The sequence below is a fragment of the Pongo abelii genome, chromosome Y (genome assembly GCF_028885655.2).
Source record: "Pongo abelii isolate AG06213 chromosome Y, NHGRI_mPonAbe1-v2.0_pri, whole genome shotgun sequence".
NCBI lineage: Eukaryota > Metazoa > Chordata > Mammalia > Primates > Hominidae > Pongo > Pongo abelii.
In genome coordinates this window covers 52,355,421-52,368,898 of record NC_072009.2, presented here as the reverse complement: position 1 = coordinate 52,368,898, position 13,478 = coordinate 52,355,421, and positions in this window count along the sequence as shown.

Here is a 13,478-nt window from a genome sequence, read left to right as displayed (position 1 = left end):
TCTGGGTGGCTTTGTTTCTCCCTTTTTATTCTTTTTTCTCTAATCTTGTCTTCGTGCTTTATTTCATTAAGTTTATCTTCAATCTGTGATATTCTTCCTTCTGCTTGATCAATTCAGCTATTGATCCTTGGGTATGCTGTGCAAAGTTCTTGCCCCGTGTTTTTTTAGCTCCATCAGGACATTTATGTTGTCCTCTAAACTAGTTATAATAATTATTATTATTACTTTTGAGATGGAATCTCACCCTGTAACCAGCCTGAAGTGCAGTGGTGTGAACCCAGCTCACTTCAACCTCCACTTCCCATGTTCAAGTGATTCTCCTGCATCAGCCTCCTGTGTAGCCTCTCTTCGCTGAGAGTTGTACACTTATTGGTATTTCACGTTGGCAGACAGATTTGTCTTCTCTCAACTTAAAGCTGAGGACACATCTCAACAACCTTCCTGCACATAGAAACTACCCACTCTGAATCTCCTCTCCACCGACGGCTTCAGAGACATTGTAGCAACCCGTCAGCCAACTGCACTTGGTCACTCTAGGTCTTCTCTTAACTGAGTGTTGCGTGGTTGCAGGTATGTCCTGTTTGTGAAATGGAGTTACCTCCTTTCTGTCTCCTGAGAGCTGTACATTCACTCAATAAAGCTTCTATTTACCTCAATTATTCTCCAGTTGCCCACAAGCCTTATTCTTCTTAGGCATGGGAGAAGAACTCAGAACCCACTTAAGGGCAACACTATAAGATTAGTAACAAAAGCGGGTCTGAAACACACAAACCCTCACTTGTCACATTTTTGATTACTGGGATTTAAAAAATAAAAAAGGATAGAAGAGGTTCAGTCCTTAAAGGAGCCCAGACTTAAACCTTTTCAAAGCCAGGGATGTGACGCCATTTTGGGGGCTTTGTACTTTCTGGCATTTTTAAGCTTGTGGATGCCACTCTATTTCTGAGTGGTGAGGGAAAAAAGGCTTCTACTATGCTGATTCAGCCCAAGGCTTGGAGGGAGCTGACATCACCTGGGCTTCCTCACCTTATCATAGCCAACATACTCAGCTGTGTGAAGTGGCTGGACTCAACAGTCACTCACTCAGGCTTCTCTCTCTGTTCTGGGCCTGTCTCACCCATAGTAAAAACAGAATCTGAGCACATAGTTTGAGATGAGTGCAACCTGTCAAAATGAGTGGCAAATTTAGCTCAGCAGGCCCAAGAGAAATTCCAGCACAGATGCTGCTGTCCACTGAGGTTTTTGGCTGGGAAAGGGAGAGTCTATAGATCCTGCCACAAAAATCACTGTGATCATCAAGGACCAGTAGATTATTCAATCATGCCCATGTAACGGAGCCTGCATAATAACCCAAAATGGCAGGCTTCAGAGAGCTTCTGGAAATCTGAACTTATAGAGTATCCTAGAAAATTGTGTGCACATAAAACCAGACATTAATAATTTTAAACGTCTAAGAATATGTATGTGTTTTTCCTTTGTTTTGAAGGAAGATTCTGCATTTAATCATGTGTCCAGAATTTTAGCTCATTAAATAGAATATAATCTAAGTTAATCTAAAAAGCACACTTTATGACCATTAAAACTTAGATATTTCTACCTAAATGATTCCATGATTGACTAATCCTGCTCAAGGTTTACTTTAAAGAGGTAGCGGTTTATTCATGTTAACAGTGTAAGTTCTAGAGCCTTATGCAAAAAACAAAATACAAATCAATTGATATCTCAGAAAAAATTCTAACCATATGCTCAGCTTAGAATTTTGTGTCTCTGAGATATTTGTGACTTGGTGAATTCAAATCGCCATCTCAGTTGTTTTTGTGTCTCTGTTTAGGGGAGGGCAGTAGAAACTGCATCATACCCCATTAGACTCTGCATTCTAGGATACTTAAAATAAAATAATAATAATAAAAAACACTATTACAGACTTTCAGTCATTCAAATCTAACAAAAAAACAATTCTGGCCTTTTATATAGTAGTAGGCATAGATAAAAATTAGAGCTCTTCCAGGCGCGGTGGCAACACCTGTAATCCCAGCATTTTGGGGTGCCGAGGCGGGTGAATCACGAGGGGTCAGGAGATTGAGATCATTTTACCTAACATGGTGAAATATCGTGTCTGGTGAGAAGATTAAAAGAAAAAAAAAAAAAAAGCCAGGCATGGTGGCAAGCGCCGGTTGTCTCAGCTACTTGGGAAGCTAAGGCAGGAGAATGGTGTGAACCCGAGAGTCAGAGGTTGCAGAGAGCGGAGACCACACCACTGCATTCTAGCTTGGGTGACAGGTGAGATTCTGTCTCAGAAAAAGAAAAAATAAAAAACATAGAGCTTGCACAAGCAGTCTAATGCTCACCTGCCTGCTCTTATATTTGGGCTTGTGCATAAAGTAATGACATTTGGACAAAAAAGCTGTTTCATCATTTATCTTACAGTTACAGTTCTTGAAGTGAATTGGTAATATTAAATAAGTACCTTGGATATTTTCAGTCTCCTTTCAAGCCTTATCTATGGGTGAAATTGTTTTAGGCTATGAACACGGATTAGGGCATCTTGCAGCTAATGATGTATTCTGCTTAGCTCAGTTCTTGTGTTCTGAGCAGACTGACTATTAGAACTCATCAATTTTTCTTTGTACACATTTGACCATGGATTCTATCCCTTGTGCTGAGCCCCAGAATTTTTTCAGCATTTCACATACTCTCCTTGGCCTGTTCCAACATCATTTTAATTTTACAGCGAACAAAACCCTTACATTTCTCCAGAACAACTGGATTACAAGAGGAAAGCTCTTTAATTTGGATCATAACCTCTCGAGTGAAAGTTTCAGTACAAGACACATAAGAGACCAGGTCCTTGGCACCTGAGTCCAGTGCTGTCAGCTTTCTCCCACCAAACCACGTTTCACTGGCTGATACTTCACCCATCATCTTGGGAAATGTAATGGTAGAACAAGCCACTGAACTCTGTCCAAAGGTTGTAAAAGAGGTTTCAAGCCAAGCCTGTCTGTTAGTCCCAAAGCAAATCACAAAGAGGCAATATGGAGGCACCTAGTCAAATTACTGCGCTATTGCCTGATGCAAAAATAGGTTTCTTAAACCGAATAAAACTACGTGCCAGGTCTTTGTGGTGTCCACCACTTCAATGCTTGCTCTCTTTCTGTCATTTCTTAAATGCACACAAAATCAAGACCACAACAAAGGACACTGCCAGCTGCACTGAGCAGGGAGCACAAATTTGCTGTCATCCACAGCAGCCCTATTCAGGGCATTCTCAATTTCTTTCATTCCCTCTGTAATTAGTGAGGTATTCTCTGTCAATCTAGTTGATGATAATTTCTGGGTAATGACACTCTCTTCCCCCACCACAATGTCTCTGAATCTTCTGGCATTTTCTGTTAACCTTAGGGTAGAGTACATACTTTTGATAAAAGGCTGTTTTGTTCAATCATCATTCATCTTTCTTTTCCCATCTCTCACTCTTCAAACAGCTATATGAATGTTTTTCTTTCCATTGGCTGTTAATGGATTCGTTAATGCCAATGTACCTTCCTTGTTAGCTGAGCCTGTAACCGTGGAAGCGGTAATCGAGCCAGACACCAGAGACATTAGTGGGTGTATCTGGGGCCTATCCTTTCTTCCAGCCTCTTCTGCCCTGGAGTCTGATAAATCTCTGATGGGCTTCTCTGCTGCCATTTGTCCACCACCGTGTCCAGGTGATGTGACACAATAGAGTCCAGTTTCTCAAGTTCCTGAAAGCCACTCACTGAGTTCTTGCTGATAAATGGGCTCTGAAGTGCAAGTGTCTTGAGGGGTTAACTTCCTAGCTTCATATTTTTTGGTCAAAGAAAGGTAAAGCTGCATTTATCCTAACGTTGTGGCCAGCAGCACACATCTGGCTGTGTTTGGATTTGTGGTGTTTGTGAGTCATTAGTATTTTAGAAAAGTTCTTAGAAAAGTTGGTGTAGGTAGATATGGACGTTCCTTTTCTGGCAGTGTTTGAAAAACTTCTACTCATTCCAGTCCCTGTCTTTTTTTTTTTTTTTTTTTAAGATGGGGTCCAACTCTCTCACTCATGCTGGAGTTCAGTGGTACGATAGCTCACTCTAATCTCCGCTTCCTGAATTCAAGGGATTCTCCTGCCTCAGCCTCCTGAGTATCTGGGATTACAGAGGCATGCCACCATGCTCAGCTAATTTTTGTATTTTTAGTAGAGATGTGGTTTCACCATGTTGTTCAGGCTGGTCTGGAACTCAAGACTGCATAATCTGTCTGCCTCAATCTCCAAATGTTCTGTGATTATAGGTGTCAGCCATCACACCCAGTCCCGTGTCCTTTGTCTCTGTTTTTCTGTCCTCTGTTAAAGTCATAATATTTCTTACAATTTACAAGGTTCTGTTCTGGTTGCCATGTGTCATCCTGTTTTTCATAGCCTTTCCACTAAATGAAACACTGTCTTCCCATGTTTGTCTTGTCTTTTGTCAACAATATTTTAAACCTGAAACTTTTGGGAAGCTAGAAAGAAAGAGATGGTATTGGAGCAGCTGCTGTGTCATCTTTCTTTCAGTTGAGACCCTACATAGTCACTGCATTCTGCCTCTAGTGCTTCAGCAGACCTCGGGTATGGATGAGCCTCTTCCACTTTGTGGCCTGTGGTGTGGAAAGAGTTGTGTGAAGAAGCAACTATGCTATGTCCCTTAGGCTCTCTACATTTACTCCATGGTTGGACAGCTCAGGCTTCCCTTTAGGGTGCCAAGATGGCCGGCTATGTAGTCTCAGGTAAGAGCAGCTGAATCCTCTACTCTTAATTTGCTGGTCTAGTGCAGAAAGCTTCTACCTGCCTGGTACTTTTCCTTTGTGGCTCTTCTAATGATTATATTAAACATTCTAAAGTTGAAACACTTCTACATTCATGTTAGTTTGCTCTCATAACCATAAAAAAAACACTACTCCTTTACAGCACGGCCCCTTCTATTTCACTTATTGAGTTCACATAATTATGCCTTTAGGCACTGTATGCCAAAAACACAAGCTAGTGAGTTTTTAAAATATATAATAGTGGTTTAATTATGTGGAAAACCAATTGTGGAGGTGCACATTGTTTTTTTTTAACTTGTATATTGTTTATATATTTATCTTTACCTTAATCTTTACTTATTCACACTGCTGTTTCATGTCTGTTCATTTTATCATAAAATACTCCAAAAGCATTTCTTAAAGAGTAGTCTACTGGTAAAAGACTGCAGCTTTTAGGTGGGAATTTTATAATATCTCTATCACTTTTGATGGGCATTTACTGTAAACATAAGATTTCTGTTAAAAGGTTTTTTCTTACAGCATTTGGAATATATTAGTCTACTACTTTCTGACCTCTGAATTTTCAGAAAATAAATCCACTGATTACTCATGAGGGTTCCTTTTACATGACCAGTCACTTCTCTTGCTGCTTTCAAGTTTCAAGTTGTTTTTGTTTTAGACAGGTTAATTATCAAGTAAGATTGAATGTGTTTGAGTTTATGCTGATTGGAGTTTGTTGAACTTCTTTGGTGTTTATTTATTTCCTCAAATTTGTGACCTTCTTGACCACTACTGTTTTAGTCTCCTTTAGGAGGACTTCTTGATGGTGTCCCACTGGTTTCCTCAGTTATTTATTTATTTATTTATTTATTTATTCCCTTCTTGACTTAACAATTTCAACTGCACTTTTCTTAAATCTGCTGATATTTTGTTCTTCTATTTGTGCAAGTGTCCTTTTAAATCTCTGTAGAGTTTTTTTTTTTTTTTAATTGAGTTTTGCTCCATAACCAGGGTGGAGCTCAGTGAAGCAACCTCAGCTGATTGCAACCTCGGCCTCCTGATTTCAAACAATTGTCCTACCTCAGCCTCTCAAGTATCTGGGAGTACAGGTTCATGCCACCACACCCTGCTAATTTTTGTATTTTTAGTAAAAACAAGGTTACACCATATTGGCCAGGATTTTCTTCATCACTTGACCTCATGATCTAAATGACTTGGCCTACTGAAGTGTTAAGATTGCAGGTATGAGCCACTGGGCCAGGCCGTAGTAAATTTTAGTGACGGTTGTTTAACTTTTCAGCTCCAGATATACATATATATGGGTATATATATACATATATATATATATATATATGTATATATATGGTTGTATATATATATATATGGGTATATATATATGGGTATATATATATATGGGTATATATATATATGGGTATATATATATGGGTATATATATATATGGGTATATATATATATGGGTATATATATATATGGGTGTATATATATATGGGTATATATATATATGGGCATATATATATATGGGTATATATATATGGGTATATATACATATATATGGGTATATATATAAGTTTATATATATGGGTATATATATATATGGGTATATATACATATGGGTATATATACATATGGGTATATATACATATATGGGTATATATACATATATATGGGTATATATATATGGGTATATATATATAAATATATATGGGTATATATATGGGTATATATATATGGGTATATATGTATATGAGTATATATATAGGGTATATATATATGGATATATATACACACGTACACTTATATGCACATATATATTTATATTATACACGGTATTTAAATATATAATGTATTTAATAGAAATATATTTTATATGCATTTTATATATTTAGATAATCTAAAGTCTAACATAAAGTCTAAGATATATGTATCATATATTATATATAATATGTATTTTATATATAGTATACATTATATATATATATATATATATATATATATTAGAGAGAGAGAACCACTGAACCTGGCCTAGAATTTTCTTGTTAGTTTTACTGTAAGTTTACTTTATTGTAAGTTTAGTTTATCATAAATTTACTGTCTATTAATAACTTTTTTCTGTTCATGGCTTTCTGTGCTTTTCTTCATTGCATTAGCTTTCTAAAAAATCATTAATTTTAAAAATTATTTTTTAGCTAGCCTGCCATGTGGGCCACCTAGGAGAAGCTTCTGTTAGTGATTTTTTTTTTTTCTTTTTACGGTGAGCCATACTTTCTTATTTCACTTTATGCTTTGTGATTCTGTTGGTGTCGAAAACAGGCGTATAAATTTTTAAGTGCTGTGCCTTTGAAAATCAGATTTTCTCCCTCTGTAGCTTGCTAGGGGTTTGTTTATTCATCATCTAGGCTATTTCTGTCGTGACAATCAGTCTGACTGATTTTTGAGGGGGTTTTCTTGAGGCTGCATCATTTTGGAGCACAGAGGTTTAGCAGCGCCTTTTATTCTGAATTTTTACTTACGTATGTTCTACTTTGAGTGTTTTGTCTATCATTCTCTGGCCTCTAAAGAGAAAAAAAAAGAAAAATTAAGAAAGAAAGGCTCTGCCTTCTTAAATCATCTGAAAGTTACTCGAGTAGGAGGAGAAAAAGCCTGCAAAAAGTTTGGAAAATGAAACAATAACTGTTCACCACTCGCAGGACCTCCATAATAAGAAAGAGCAATCGGTTAGAAGTCCTCCTGAGATTTGGAGGATAAGGTCATTTTTGTCTACCATGGCTATTGCCAGCTGCTCCAGAAGTATTTGCAAGGCTGCACGCCACTGCAGTATTTGATAAGAATAAATAACTGCTGTTGACCTATGCTACAAAGCCGATCGAGCTTCATTGTTGTTTACTTTACAAATCATCTTTCGAAAGCTTCAAAACTTCAGATAGGATCTATACTTCCAAAATATTTGCATCATAGCGATTCTGCCACTGCACATATTGAATAGTTGAAGAGACAGATACATAGTGCTCTGTAGTCCACTGTCACGTTTTTCCAAGGACCTGTGTCATTTTACTTTCAATCTCTCTCTTGGCACCTAAAGTAACTCTTGCAGGGAAATCATATATGTGAACCCTTCTTTTAAAGGTGCATTTGCATCATTCTGTGCCTTTTTACGAAAGAGCTCACATTTAAAGTCATTAAAAGTAAAAAACTATTCACTCTGATATTTAATTACTTGCTTTCTGTATGTTCTTTATCTTACTTGATTTTTTAATTTCTCCTTTGATCTTTCAGAAAAAATCCTTAATTTCTCAAAACTTTCTTTTTCTATATATTTTATACTATAATTAGTTACATTTGGGACCTCAATAAATATTCTAAACTTAAAACAGCCTACATTGGATAATACTACCTTGTTTAAATAACCTAAAGTCTGAGTTCAACAATATAAAAGTACTCTACTGCTGTACTTTTGTATTCTTCTCAAATTATATTATTGTCTCAGATTATGTCTCCATGCACAGAGTGTCCATGAAATTAGATTTGTATATCTTTTTCTGTAGTAGCTGCCTACAATAAGTGTAATAGTAATAATTGTCTTTGCTAGGTAATAGTAATAGCTTTGTTTTGGTGGGGGGAGGGTTAGACACACATTTCTTTAGCTTCTTTTTATCTAGACATTTTCTGCTTGTGCATTATTTTACAAGTTATAAATTTTCTTCATTTCTTCAAGGTCTCTTCTTAGTTATTGGCAGCTTAGTATCCACTTAAATAGCGTTTTCTATAAGAGCGGTATACAAGCTATTATTTAAAAAAAACTGAATATGTATTAACAGATTGTCAATTATATGAAGTAACTGCATTGTTGGTTCTCAGGAACCTAAATGTCTGTGATCAATTCCTGGCATTTTCAACCAAGAGTGACTTCTGACTTTGGTAAAGCAGAAATAAAAAAATGATTAACCAATTCATCATTTATCCTCTAGAAAGACTAGAACAAACACAATAAATTAGCACATAAGGGCTGTTTTACTCCTTCTAGAATCAGGAATCAGGGCCTCAAGTTGAAAATGTGGATTTCAGTTTCGCAGGCTTCATCTGTGTCTGGGAGGCAGTATGACAATCCAAAAAATTAACTCTTTTAAAATTGTCTCTCCTGATTAAGTGTTTTCTTGGTTGATGTGAACCATTGTTTTCCTGGGTGTATACAGTTTTTTATTTGTTTGAGGTTTCCTTGAATGGTTTGACGCTGCCTGCTCTGCAATTTTGTTTCAGTTTTATTTGTGAAGCACTAATTGTTTTCTAATCTCAGTTTATTTTTATTCAGGAGATCTAAGTTTTGTCCCACGAAAATGTTGTTTCAAATGCTGAAGTTGAATGTTAAACTTTTATTTTGGGTTTCTAGAATTTTTGTTTGTTTGTTATGGTGGTTATACTGTAAGGTTTTTTGTTTGCTTTATATTAATTAATCCTATCAATTTCAGATAAAATACACGAGGTAAAAATTGTCTGTCATGAGTACAGCTTGGTCTCATGTGAGACAAGCATAAAATAATTCCTCTCCAAAGTGACTTTGAAGTAAATACCTAAATAAAATAATAAGGGAATAATCTCACAAGCATGCATCAAGATCAGTAAGTTTGATGACCTCTACTAGAAGCCTGCTTAAATTGTTTGAAAAACAGCTGGGTCACTGTGACTGGAGCAGACTGTGGAAGGGAAACAGTTGTTGACATTGAGCTCATGGAGGTAACAGACAGTCCATGTAAGTGGCTAGGGTTTCTATAAGTCAATAGATTTTACTTTCTTTTTACCCTAAGCCTGGTTCATGACTGGAAGTGAAATTGGTAAGGTTGTTACCAGCATCTAGCCCTGAGAGATTAGAAAAGCTGACAAATATCTTAAAATCTAGAGTCTCAGGCCCCTCTTTGAGAAATTAACAGTGATAAATCATCTCTCCAGAAAATTGTAAATAAAAAAAGCACACTTTGATTTTATATTTTCAAGATTATTTAACTCAATCTTTGGTTTCTGTAAATCAGAAGAATTTTAAGAAGCTTTTCTAAAGTTCTGTTGATTCAAGTTAGGATAAGTGTTAGTAAAGTGAAGTCAGTTCAGTTAGTCAACGATTACAAAGTAAACCATATATTTCTTTTTCACCCCTTTTCTTTTCCCATTACTTTTTAAATATTTCCATAAAACTCTAGTATAGCGGGAAAAATAAAATAAAATAAAATAAAAAAGCTAGGCAGCCTCTATTTTTGTTGTGGAAATTAAGAAAATGCAACGAATGGCTTTTGGGCTAGAACTAAACTTGACTACAGCTGCAAGGCATGCAGAAAAGACATACACATCTGTGGATTGGCACACTATGTTATGCATACACAGTAGGCATAATATTTACCATGAGGCAAAAATTAAATATGTCTTATGACATAAAAGTTGCTAAGCCATTATAATAACCAAGCTGAATCAAAACAAAAATTTCAAGGATTATAGCTGCGGTTAGAGAACCCTTGCTTTCGCTAAAGTTGTTGAGTAGAATTAACACTGATGTGTCTTCTACTATTCTAAAATTTTATTTGATAGAAGATTTTTATAGTGGGAATCTTTAATCACAATTAGTTAGGCTCTGTCATGTTCTAAATTAATCAGAAATAAATACAGTCACAAAAATTTACATAAGCCAATTAGAGAAAATAAAAGCAAGTGAATGAAGAAATAGCTGTAATAGAAAAATGTATGTGGAAATGTTAAGATAAATCCAAAAAGGAGGTTAATTCATACAGTGTAAAATCTTTTACAGTTGATCAAAAGATTTGTTTCCAAACTTTAGCAGCTAGCAATAACATGGTAGTTAACCACGGTTTGGAGGCTAGGCTCATCTCATGAATTTACATTTTTCTGCCGATTTTATATTCACTAAAAGCTGATTAGATTGTGCCCTCCAGATTAAGGTGGATCAGCCTTCCACAGCTCACTGATTCAAAGACTGTTTTGGGGAAAACATCCAACAGATGCACCCAGGATTAATAGCCTGTATACCTCAATCCAATGAAGTGGACACTCAGCATTAACCATCACAAATCCACCCCTTGACAACTTGAACCCATACACATCTCCTAAGAGCATACCTAATCTTCAAGTAAAGAAAATAATAACATCATAATTACACCTAATGTAATACAACTGTCTTTATTACAACCAGTAATTCACCAATCCCAAATCCAAACACTATTATGTGAAGCTAACAATACTCAAATGCTGATTTGACGTCAATAAATCTAATGTCACATAATAAAGAAAAAGAAAAAATGAAGGTACTATTACATGTGTATACATACGCAAACTTTTTTTTAACAAAAAGAGAAACTATATAGAACAATTAAAATCCTCATTTCTGCAGCCGGGCACCTGGCTGTATCTGGTGTTGATGTGTACCTTCTACCAAAATTTTTGTGTTGCCTTTGTGTTCAACAAGCACCTCAGCTGAGATCCCTTAATCCCCTCTCTTCCTTTCTTCCTTCCTTCCTCCCTTCCTTCCTTCTTTTCTTCCTCCCTCTCTCTCTTTTCTGCTTTCTTGCTTTCTTTTCTGTTGGAGTAACCCAAACCTTAATTCCTGAAGGTTCTGGATCATTTACAGTCCTGCCAAAATTAGGCTGTCATAATTTTCCATTGACCTTAATCTCAGAGCATTTAAATACTCCTGTGTTCCATGTATATTCTTCGTACCTCTGTTGTAAAATAGTAGACTGACTTTATCTTGCTAATTCAAGTCAATCACCACGGCCAACACTGTCACTCCTTTAGCCTGTTGACTGAAAGGTAAGAGTAGCCCAAAATGCCAAGGAGGCAATCTTCACTGTCAGTTTAATGGAATTGTCATTCTGTCTCCTGGTGGCAGAATTTCTCCCTCTGGAACTAAGACCTGTAAGCCCGCAGAACATAATGTAAAGGAAACAGGAAGCAAACATTTTGCTAGTGGATCACTAGGGGTGATGGTGAGCGGGGACGTTTTCACTTCCACCCGTTGATTTGTGTACCCATTAATTCTGGCTATGGGAAAAGTACCATATGTTCAACACAGTTTCAGAACATACATTACTTTCTGGAGAACTTTGCCCCAGGTTTGCAAAGTCTTGTCCCATAGTTGGTATTGTAGTTGTAACTTTAAAAGGCCATTTCACCATTCTATTAATCCAGCTGCCCTAGGATGATGGGAAACATGATAAGACCAGTGACTTCCATACGCAGGAGCCCACTGCCACACTTCTTTAGCCATAAGGGGAGTGTCTTTGTCAGAAGAAATGCTGTGTGGAACGCTGTGTTGGTGGATGAGGTATTTAGTGTGTCCACAGTTGGTAGTCTTGGCAGAAGCATTGGATGCAGAATAGGCAAACGCATATCCAGTATAAGCACCCTGAGAAATGGTGCCATATGGATGGATCAGTGTTGGACTCTGTTGCTTGCAAATTGGGCGCTCAACAGTGGCCACAGCCAGGTTAGCTTTGGTGAGCAAAAGTCCATTTTGCTGAACCCATGCAAAATCTCCATCCCTGCAATCATGACCACTTTGTTTCTGGGCCCTCTGGGTGATTACAGCAGAAGCCCAGGAGAGAGAGAGTGAGTGGTTTCCACAGGAGGGTTTATTCTATCCATTTGCTTACAAAATATTTTCTCTTCTGAGGTCCCTGTTGTTGAACACTCACATGAAATATAATTATCCTCACAGTTTTTGACCACTCAGGGAGCCTCATCTAATAACTCTCTCTCAAATTACTTTGCCACCTATTTACTGATAATGCTTCTTCCAAGTTCCTGATCATCCAGCCAAAACATTTTTTATGGCCCATGAACCGGTATATAGCCACACATCTGGCTATCTCTCCTTGGCCTTCTGTCTGCTGGGAAGAGGTCCCTTCACCACTGTTCTTCGTGGATATCCCAGCAAAATGCTGTACTGCTGCTGCTGTTCATTTTTGGGTGGTGGCTCCATATATTGTGCAGAACCATCTGGAGCCAGGCCATAGTCTTCTCCTATTCTGTCAACTGATCATAGGGAACTATCCATGAGACCATCAGTGCAGGTTGGAGGGGAGAAGGCATGGTGGCAAGACTGGATACCATGAGCATTTGAGCCACTTACACATGTAACTTACTTGCACCTTCAGGACTGGCTTGAGACTGGGCACGTACGTACCACTACCATTTGAAGATGAAATTCTGCTATGGACAACCCACTTTATGACTAGATGGATCAGAAAGCACCCAGTTCATGATAGGCATTTCAGTTCATTTGGTGACTTCATGACTTACAGACAAGCATTCAGTTTCCACCAAACCCAGTAACAGGCCAAGAGCTGTCTCTCAATAGGAGGGTGGTTATCTGCAGAAGATGGCAGGGCCTTATTTCAAAATCCTGGAGACCTGCGCTGTGATTCACCTCTGAGAGCCTGCCATTCGGCCCCAAACAGCACCGCTATCTACCACTGATACCTCCATCACCATTATATCTTCTGGGTCATATGGCCCAAGTGGAAGAAAAGCTTGCCTGGGTCTTCTACAGAGCTTTCTCCTGTTGTGGACACTACTCACAACTGGCAGTCTTTTAAGTCACTCAATAAATGGGGGAGAGTAACAACCTCACTTAAGGAATATGTTTTCTCCAATATCCAAAGAAACCCACTAGA